The following is an 11,058-nucleotide window of genomic DNA, read 5'->3' on the forward strand; positions in this document are numbered from 1 at the left end:
CAAAAAACTGAAAATGACACATTTAATTTTTTTGCACTACCGCCTCCATTTTCGATAATATCAAAAAATAACAAAGAAATTTTTGCTTTATTTCATGTGCTTTATAATCTAGGTGAACTCATTTTTCAATGCAACGTTTCGATCATTGAATTCCATCATCAATATATGTTTTTTAAATACGGACCTTTATATAGTTTTATATGTACATTTTCGTAGTCATTCTAATTACAAATTCGTTGATATATCACATCTATATTTCCCGACGTTTCTTTCCGAAACCACATCATCACTATCATTTTTTATTAAGAGCTCGAATTTCCGAATTTCCAGAGTCCTCCTGTCGATAATGTCGTTCATTGAGATCATAAATATTTTTATTTACTGAAATCCAACTAAATTTCTGTCAGGGTCGTCTTGAAAAAGAGAGACCAAGCTATTCATAATTTCCAAATGTCTTTTGAAAATTTTCACCTATCCAAAAATGTATGTTCAGAAAATGAGGATTTCAACAAGAATTAACTAATAAAAATACTGTATTAAAAAAGTCATAGATGATTTTCACGAGAAACAGGATAAGCGATAATTTCTTTTTTTGAAGTAAGCCATGAAATACATGAATGTAAATGTCAAGTTAATTGTCACACACATAATAAAAGTTATTCAAATCGTTGGGCGATTTTAAGGGAGAAACATGAATTTCTCCAATGACGAAAAAGTGGATATTCCTTTAGTGTATTCGAAATGTTTGAGGAATGCTACCAAATATCTGGCAATGTATCAGGAATTGTATCCTGAACGACGACAACCTAATCATAGATATTTTTAACAAATCGAAAATATTTTATGGAATTATGGATCTTTTGAAAAACCCTCTGAAAGAAAATGTACGGTTACTGAATGTAGTGGCGATAATGAAATCGGCGTTTTAGGTGAGTTCAAAGAAGATTCACAATAATAATAAAGTGACATCAATTTGATTTAGGATTCATGGAAAATAAAAAAATTGAGGATGTATCTCTGATGGAGATGGCTCATAATTCGGCCATATCCACTACGCCCCTACGAAAAATTTCAAAGAAAAATAAATTCAAGCCTTATCGAGTCAGGAAGTTCATCATTTGCGTTTAACGAACTTCAATAGGATTAAAGTTTTTTGTAGATGGCTCATTAGAAAATTTCGCTAAGATAATGAAATTTGTAAAAAAATGTGGTATGATGGAAGTACATTTACCAATAACTGATGGTTCAACGGGAATATACATTATCATTGGCGACAAGAATACATTATCATTGGCGACAAGAAAATGAATATTTACATAGAGTTACCAATTTTGAAAACGGAAAACGAATCCATATGTTTCTAGAAATGATATGAAATAGGAAAAGCTTAATGCAGTCAAGCTGCTGGAAAATAATTCCTTGAAAATCAAAAGAATGAACCAGTATGCGAGTAAATGATTTTAAAAGATAGGTTGTATCGATATGACTGCAAAAAAATGAGCTTACGGTACTATACAGTTTGATGAGTTCCACATTGAGTCCATCGCATCCCTTGGCATTAGTTTTGATCTCAGAAATTGTTTCGTCAACAAAGAAGTTATTAACCTCTTCGAATTGAATTGTGGGAATATTCAGAGTCTGTGATTAGTAAAAATTCATAATGTCTTGATGGGGTTGGCTCAGTGGGATGAATTCAATGAAAAACTTACTTATTTTACTTGATTCCATGAGATCCTTTGGAATGTTAAAATTTTTTCCGGCAAGAATTTGTTGGATCTCAATATTTTCCACATACCTTTGAAGGTGACAATATTGAATTGATAAAAAAATAAGCTCTTTTCTCCCTTTTTATAAATTGACTCGTGGAGTTGCGAAGTTCTCTATATGCTTGCAAATGAATATCAGATTTCGTTTTCTTGTATTTTTTAAATGCACCACGGTAATGAAAAATATTTCACACATTGATTGAACAATCATCAATCCTACCTACGCGATCCATTGTTCCATTTTGTATAATAATTACCACTTCCAACTCAATATAAATAGATCCCTTGTTCATCTGACATTTATTATTCACATTCATATATTTATATTACGGTTCCACCTTCAGTATTCCGATCACATACAAGTACAGTCCAAACGAGTGCCAAAATAGGCGATATAAACCAATCATATAAGAATCGATCTTGAGGTATATAGTGAAAGGCGTGTTAGTTTTTGTGGTAACAAGTCAGTAGTTACACAGTGTCCGTTCTCCAAGATACCGGCATTCACTTGGACAAGGACATACGCCTAACCGAATAGTTGATTTGAATGAAACTTGCGGAAAACAGATTTGGAAATACAACAATGCATTCTAAACGCGAAAAGAGGTTTATAACGAACTTCATTGTGAGTTTTCTTAGGAGTTTTATTGACATTATATTATATATTATCCCAGTTATAAAATACAGTGCCGAACATTTCGAAAAACGTCATAGGTCGAGAAGTCACCAGGCAAATCCTCATAGAGAGAGACTCATACAGTGATTAGTTTGATATGCAATTATTCATTTCATTGACTAGTTCTCTATTGTGAGTTGACAGAAAGATATTGTGTCAACTCACAATAGAAAATTACACAATTGAAAATTACATACTTTTTCTAAAGAAATACTTAACTGATTAATATAAAACCGACCATCAGAAAATCGTGTTCCCACACCAGAAAGATGGCATAATGAATGTCAATGACAGAAATCAACTTACTTTTTTTGAATAATTTACGCTGTATTCTGAACATGAAAATACGGTTTCCCTTATTGACTTGTTTTATGAGTTTTATGTTCTCTGGTGGGGGGAAATTATGTTTGTTTTGTATGGCGTGTGTTGCGAGGTTTGATTTATATACTATTGGGTTTATGTATGCCTTTTTGTGCTCGTCGTACCTTTGGATCAATTTTGTCTTGGTTTGGCCAATATAGAATTTGTTGCAGTCCGAACATTGTATGCTGTATACCCCGTTTTGGTTTTTTCTTCTTTTTCATAGCTGTCTATTTTTTGTATTATTTTCGTGTTTGGCTTGTATGTGATGTTTATGTTCAATGGTTTGAAGACGTTTGTTAGTTTTTTGGTTTGGGGTCCTACGTACGTAAATGCTGTCCATCGTTGTGTTGTTTTGTCTGTTGGGTGGCTTGATCCTTCTTCTGTATTTTTTTTTGATTCTGTTTTCTAATTCATCTATTGTCTTTTGGGTGTATCCGTTCTCGTTTGCTATTTGGTATATGATTTTCCGTTCTTTGTTTCAGGCTTCATTGCTAAGTGGTATCCTTAACATTCTATATATGAATGCGTTATAGGCAGCTATTTTGTGTGATGGTGGATGGTTTGAACTTGCCGGTATGGTGGAGCTTGTTTGTGTAGGTTTCCTGTATATTGCCATTTGAAATTGTGTTTCGTTGTCATTATATCCGATGGTTATGTCCAGGTAGCATTGTTTTTCAGCATGTGAACTGATGATGTCTTTGAGTAATCTTGACGTCTGACCAATATATTCACTATCACAATTTGAACATGAAATAGAATGGATTAAAGGAGATTGGAAGTTGATAGGAGTTCTATCTTTAAGTTCTGAAAATAATGTATTATTGGTTAATATGGTTCTGAAAGCTATTTTTACATTTTTGAATTTTGAATTTTTGAAAATTCTGCATAACTTAGATATCATTTCACTTATATATGGTAAAGCAGAGAAGAGTATAGGAACTGGAGGTGGATCCGACCCAAATGTGATGTTGTCAGACTGTAAAAGATTTTTTTCCAAATGGTTGTTATTTTTGATTTGAACGTCAATGGTTGACGTACTATATAAGATCTTCTTGAGTAGAGGATCTAGGTAAAAGTTGTTGGTAAATGATTGGAAAAGTATATTTCAATTTTTTATATGAAAAGAAGGATAAAAATCTACAGAATGCGGTTCTTCATTTGCTTGACCAAATTAATTTTTGTCGACTGCTTATGGTATGACCAATAGTTCAAGAACCTACCAAAACTGATAGGCTTACGATACCAATCTATGTGTAGAGTATTATCTGGTATTCTGATTATCTCAGTGTTAAGGAAAGAAACCCATTGTTCGCTGTTTTGAGTTACGATGGTGAACTCTATTTAAGGGTCATAACTGTTGAAGATGTCCACAATCTCAGATATTCCATCTTGAGGGAGGGAGATAATAATGTCATCAAAAAATTTTTTTATAAAGAATATATTGAAGGGAAGTACTTGTGAGACCAAATCTAGCAGGTCATACATGACATATGCTGCTAAAATGGGGCTAATCTTAGCTCCCATTGAAGTACCAAGAATTTGTTTAAAAATTTTACTTTTACATTACTTTACATTTAATGAAAAATATGTATTGTTAACAAGGAAAGTTATAAGTTGGAAGAATTCGTCTATATAAATGTCACAAAACTGACTGATACGTCCCCGTTTTCTATCAATATATCTGAGACAAGCATCTAAATAGACAATGCTGAAAAGAGATACCACATCTAAGTTAGTAATCACAGAATTATTCGGTAATTTCATATTGAATTTTTTGCCCTATCGATTTGAACGAAACATGATTCAAATGTCATAATTTTGATGAATAGGAGACTCCACTGTCATATCTTGCCCAGAATATACCTGCATTGGCCTGTTACCAGAAAAAGAAATGAATACACCTCCTGATGTTCGTCTTTCTTGTTGAAAAGTTCATCTAATTTTTTCATTTAATTGTTAAACTGATTCGGACTTTCAATGTATGGACGTTAATATGTCAGTAATCGAATAAACGTATTTCTCTTCATTCTTATTACACTCGTATTCCTCTTTTGAATATATTTTTATCCAGTTTGATCATTTTGATGACCAATAATTCAGTTACAAACTAACTCGAAATATACTTTTCTGGAAACAAAACATTGACCTACAGTTTAATTACTATTCAAAAGACTTTCATTCTGGCGATTTGTACTAAACATGATATAAAAATTTTGTGATTTTCAACATTACAAGACTAAGTCAACATGTCGTGGGAAGGATATTGAAAACATTAAAAAAACTGTTCCTGTGGACGATCTTTTCAAGAAACCACAAAGTCCAATGAAATATAATGAAGAAGAAAAACTCAATGTTTGTTTGAGCGTTAATAAAAACGAGAAAACTAATATTAATATCTATAAAAATAAAAAAAAAATTAAATAAAAACAGAACTGTCAGTTAGCTAAGAAATGTCATTTGATTTGTATAATCTGGCAGTTGAATATATCTAGGACATGACTAACAGAATTGGAGATATCGCACATTATATAAATTGGAGTTTTTTTTCATTATATTTGTACTCGGAGTGTTGAGATAAAATGTGACACTATTCCTAAATGACTGTACTTGTAAAATTTCCGCAGGGATCCGTAATAGTAATGGATAACGCAAGTTACCACAGTAGACGAGTCGACAAGCTGCCGACGTCATGTTGGAAGAAAGCAGATATTACTGAGTGGTCACAAATGAAAGCTATTCCTTTTGAATCAACCACGTTAAAAGCGGAGCTCTTCAACTTGGCTAAACGTCATACGTCAAAATTCGTCAGGTATGTCACCGATGAGATGGCGAAGACTAAAGGAATGTCGGTTCTTCGGTTGCCGCCTTATCACTGTGAATTGAGTCCAAAAGAGTTGGTTTGGGCTCAAGTTAAAGGATTCATCGCAAGGAATAATAAGATATTCAAGCTGTGTGAAGTAAAGAAATACCTATACAGTGCTTTGGAAACAGTCGAACAAAAAGCTTAGGAAAAATGTATCCACAAAACAATCAGAATCAAAGCAGAGATGTGGGATCTGGCTGATCGCATAGGCTCATTATCAGAAAAAATTATTCCAGTTGTCATCAATCCTAATGAAACTAATTCATCTATTCTATTTGTATATTCATCTGGTGATGTTTCGAATACTCTATTCATTTTCATCATCATACCGACGTTCAATTTGATATTATCAGTGTCAGTGATAATAATAATATCAAATTTATTTACATCAAAAGACGAATCATTACTACAAATTATAATGTTTTGATTTAAATAGGTTGGCCAAAGAAAATGGATAGAGTCTTTAAAACGTCACCAGATGGCACATATTTCTTTTAATATACAAATTTTTTTAAATTCAAGTTAATGACAAATTTGATTTATTTTCAAAAAAGCTAATTTATCAAATGCAGTAACTTTTTGCCCTTTCTACATTTGTATTTATTTGTAAATTTAATATTCTGATTATTGTATAGATTTGTAGAAGGTAACAATTCTAAATAATAAAAAAACATTTCGAATATAAATTGTCCTTCCCAAAATGAAATATTTAAACAAAATTCGTTTTCACCATATTTTAATTATCTTCTCATATTATATTATATTATTTAAATACCCCCAGTCCGACGCCTATTAATATGGTCTCAAACGTAATATCAGAAAAAACATCAAGCGGTTCTTTTGGCGGTATTTTCGCAATCTTTGTCGGTGGCTCATGGCTCGTTAGCGGCGTCCTCAAGGAATATAGAGGGTCGACATATCTCAATGATTTTGTGAGTGAATTGCAGTGATATTTGTTCGAGACGACTATGTTGCTTTCTCATGTTTGCCTATAAGTCAAAATTCATAGGCACTCTTAAAGAAAAATATTTCGATGTTCGAGTAGGATTTTCATTTTGGTTCCAAGGTGAGAGAGAAAATGATATCGAATTTCCCTATAGGATTTTATGGACAGACGAGGAAACTTTCACCACGTGCGTTTGAATGGACGCATGTGGTTTTACACCGTTATTCTGTACTCAAAATTCCCGAGAACAGTTTTCAAACGCTCCTAATATTTCACGTTTAAAGTGACTGAAGAGTTTAATAATACCTATAAACGTATGAAATGGTACTCAAGAAGTTCGAAAGTCAATGAGTCTGTTCTATATTCGATTTGATGGTCATCTATCAAAGAATAATAACTGATATTCATCCGGTGGTAATGACAGTGGCCCCATTACTGAAGAACCTCTATTTATGTAATGAACAACAAATAAGATAATTGGCCTTATAATTATATCTGCAGTAGAACCATTCATGAAAGTATGCGTTTTTTCTTTACAGTAATGGTGAACCCAACAAGCTATCGTAATGAGAACTAATATTCATCGCCTTTACAGAACTCGCAATTAATGGAAGTTTTCATGATATCAATATTCTTGATTGGGTAAGAGTGTTTTTATTTACTAGAATTGTGAAATTGACAAGTACCACTTATTTGTCCAGCAATTCACTCAACGGCGATAAGTTATTAGGTTGTTTCTGAAATGTTGTCCCTCTTGATGTTATACAGTGTGTAAAACCCAAATGGAATAAATTCAGTATTTCCGTTACGGTACTTATTTTAACAATACCGAAACACGTCAAATTTGAATTATAATTTGACATTCTCCAACGGAAAAATGCTACTCCTACCTTCAACCTCCATCAAATGACAGGTACAACCCCCAATTTTTTGAAAGGGCAGTATAGGCTTGTGATATATCGTTTGAAAGGTCTCTTAATTTTTTATTCGAAAGTTTATTGCAACAATTAAGATAAAATAAATCAAAATCATATGGTTACCGAAATTCGATAAAATACACTCAAAACTTATTGCAATATACTCAAAACTTATTCCATGTTGAGGTATTGATAATAAGAAAGTGAGCAAAAACCATAGATGGTACCATTAGATGGTATCCTTTAAAAACTTTAAATAATTTCCATGGCAACGTTAGTTTAAAATATCTTATCAATTTGTTCTGTACGTTAAAACATTAGTTGTCAGTATTTTAATTTAAGTTTGAAGTTCGTAAACTTCAAGTCTGACAAATGGTTAGATTAACGGAAATGCATAAACATGAACACAACAGGAAGTGAGAAATTTTTTAATTTATCGCCCATATCTCAAGGAACAATAAGCAAAATAGAGAAGCATTTTCGCGAGCTTGGTCATATGGGCAGATCAAAGAAGCGGCTGCCAATGCAATGAGTGATGAAATCAAATCAGATGTGAAGCTTGAGTTTAAGACAACCCACATATCTACATCGAGTAGACAGGCATCCACCACATTCAATGTTAGCCATACATCGATGGTAAGCATATTAGAAGAAAATAAAATGCATTCCTACTCAGGAGCTTATGGAAGACAATTCTGATAGAAGAACTTATTTTTGTGAGTAAATGATAGACATATTGGATAACAATATCATCCAATTAGAAGACGTTATGTTTTCTGATGAGTGTACTTTGTCTGTTAACGGTCAGACTAATCAGCAAAATTACCGCTATTGGTCAACGGAAAATCCCCACTGGATGAGAGAAGAACAACGCAATACCCTCAAAAGGTTAATGTTTGGGCAGGGATTGTAGGAAACCATATCATTGGTCCCTTTTTCATTGAGGGCAACTTGAATGGCGATAATTATTTGGCACTATTTCAAAGTGATGTCATTCCAAGTTTAGCAAATTTTTATCCTGATCCAGGAAACCCTCAAGTTCCAGTGAATACGTTATGGTTTCAGCAGGATGGAGCACCACCACATTACCAAGTTAATGTCCGGCAATATCTTGATACATTCCTCAATCGGTGGATAGGGAGGCGAGGATCGATTACCTTATTTTTCATCATTAGATTTATTTTTATGGGGATATGTAAAGAGCAATGCGTACAAACCAAACCTTCTGATTTGAATGACTTGACAGAATGAATAACGCTTGCGATTAGGTAGGTCACGCTTGATATGTTAAATAATGTTAGAAGACAGTTTTATTTGAGATTGGAATGTCGCCAAGACGTTCGCGGTGAACATTTCGAACATCTACTTCGTTAACATCCATAGTTCTTTTTCGTATTCTACGTTCTGCATTACATTTTATTTTTCTGATTGATTCGGCCGTTACTTGATGAAGATCCATAGTAATTTTATAAACTACACCTCACGAACCACATGATTTTAAGTTATTTCTGTTGCAATAAACTTGAAAGCAATAACATTTTTGAATAGAGAATGAAGAGAGCTTTCAAACGATATATCACAAACCTATACTTTCCATTTAAAAAATTGGGGGTTGTACCTGTCATTCGAAGGATGTTGATGGTAGGGGTGGCGTTTTTATGTTGGAGAATGTCGAATTATAATTTTTATTTGACCTGTTTCGGATTTTTTCAAAAATATGTACACTAAACGAAGTAAAGACTTTATTCCATTTGGCTTTCACACACTGTATGTTTTTGTAGCTCCATATCTCAATAAATGTTCATTCTACTGGGTCGTGGTGTATACTAATGCTGTTCCATTCTTTTCAAATCTTTAATTTTCGACTTCATTCAGCGTATTTGTTGTCGTTGAGCGCAAATTGATCCAAAGAGAGGATTCTAACCAAATGTAGGCACCATTTTCTATCTTTCTGTTATTTACTTCATTTTTTTTCAGTCTGCCCAATACCACATTCAACGACTCCACTGATTAATTTTTTGCTCCTCATTTGAATTGAATATTCGGATAACTGCTTGAGGAACAGATGGTGGAAGCGGAAACATTTATTGAAAACAAGTTTAGGAGGGAGAAATATATTGAGAATCTCAACCCATGTGCCAGTTTTTCTATATGCTGCTTTTTCAATCAGTGGGTTCTGCTAGCTTTACTGTTAAACTGACAAAACAAAATTGAAATCATTCGCTCTCTGAATCTGTTATATATTTTCAAGTTCAGTGTAAGTTCCTTCATCACCCTATCAAACCAATTTTTGCTCGTCATTTGGTTTCCATATTTGGGTGATTACTCCAGACACATTCGTTGAAAGCGGGTATGATTGGTATGAATGTGGGAAGCGATAGAAATATTTTGAAATGTTTATGCTCATTTTGGACTTCTTCTTAGATTTTCCATATATTGAAAATTCTGTGACATTTAGTTACCTTTACCATAAAGCCGGTAGATCCAAATATAAAAAATGTTCACTCTTTGAAAATTTTGACTCTGTAATGATTTAAAAAATGATTTAGACTCCTTCATAACCCTATTTGAAATTTGTTGCTACTTTGAATTGAATATTTGGATAATATCTCGTGCACTCTTCAAACAGGACAAAAATCTGAATATATTGAAAATATAATTTATTTATTTGTATCCAAATAAACCAATGGATAATAAATATAAAATAATATTCACATTTCAATAATTATAAATCATGAGAGTCAGTTGTGTACCTACTCAAAAATTTTGAGGTTGAATAGCAATGAACTATATGTACTCTGTTATTGAATATGGTTGTGCAATAAAATCCATAATAATAATATATGTAAATTAGCTTACGGATAGAAAATCACATTCATGAACAGATGAAAATACTAAATATAATGTATCAAACAGATGCATTCAAGAAATAATCTAATATTGTTCTATGAAATACTCCCTGAGGTAGAGTCCAATCTAAATTTACAAGTACACTACATGTATTGGCCAGCATGGTCACGAGACATTGAATCTCAGTGATGATAGGGTTCCTGGTGCATTTATCCAGTTGTTTATTACATTGTACAAAAAATACATCATAGTGAGGGATGTCATAGTTTCTAGAGAACTTTGAAGTCATATCTGAGTTGATTGGATCTGATAACTTCATAGTCAGTCCTAATACGGTACTGTTCGTAATATAAATACCTGAGCAATTTATTTTGTATTTTCTCGACTACATTGATTGTGGACCGATATTCACCTGACCATATTATACTTGCAAATTCCATTTCGGTCTCACAAGTGAGTAGTATAATAATTTTATAGTACAGTTATCCATAAAGTCCCGAGTTTGTCTAATAATGAATCCTGCCATTCGATTTGACGATTTAAGAATATTTTGAATATGTTTGGCAAACGATAAAGTACTGTAGGTTACCCCAAGATCTCTAACCTCAGAACATCTGTGGAAGACTTCCCCATCCATGTAATAAAAAATTACAGGACACTTCAAACGAGTTACATAT

This window comes from Leptinotarsa decemlineata, unplaced genomic scaffold (assembly GCF_025532065.1).
Source record: "Leptinotarsa decemlineata unplaced genomic scaffold, Ldec_3_MD MMD2_tig00026294_RagTag_RagTag, whole genome shotgun sequence".
In the NCBI taxonomy this organism is placed as follows: domain Eukaryota; kingdom Metazoa; phylum Arthropoda; class Insecta; order Coleoptera; family Chrysomelidae; genus Leptinotarsa; species Leptinotarsa decemlineata.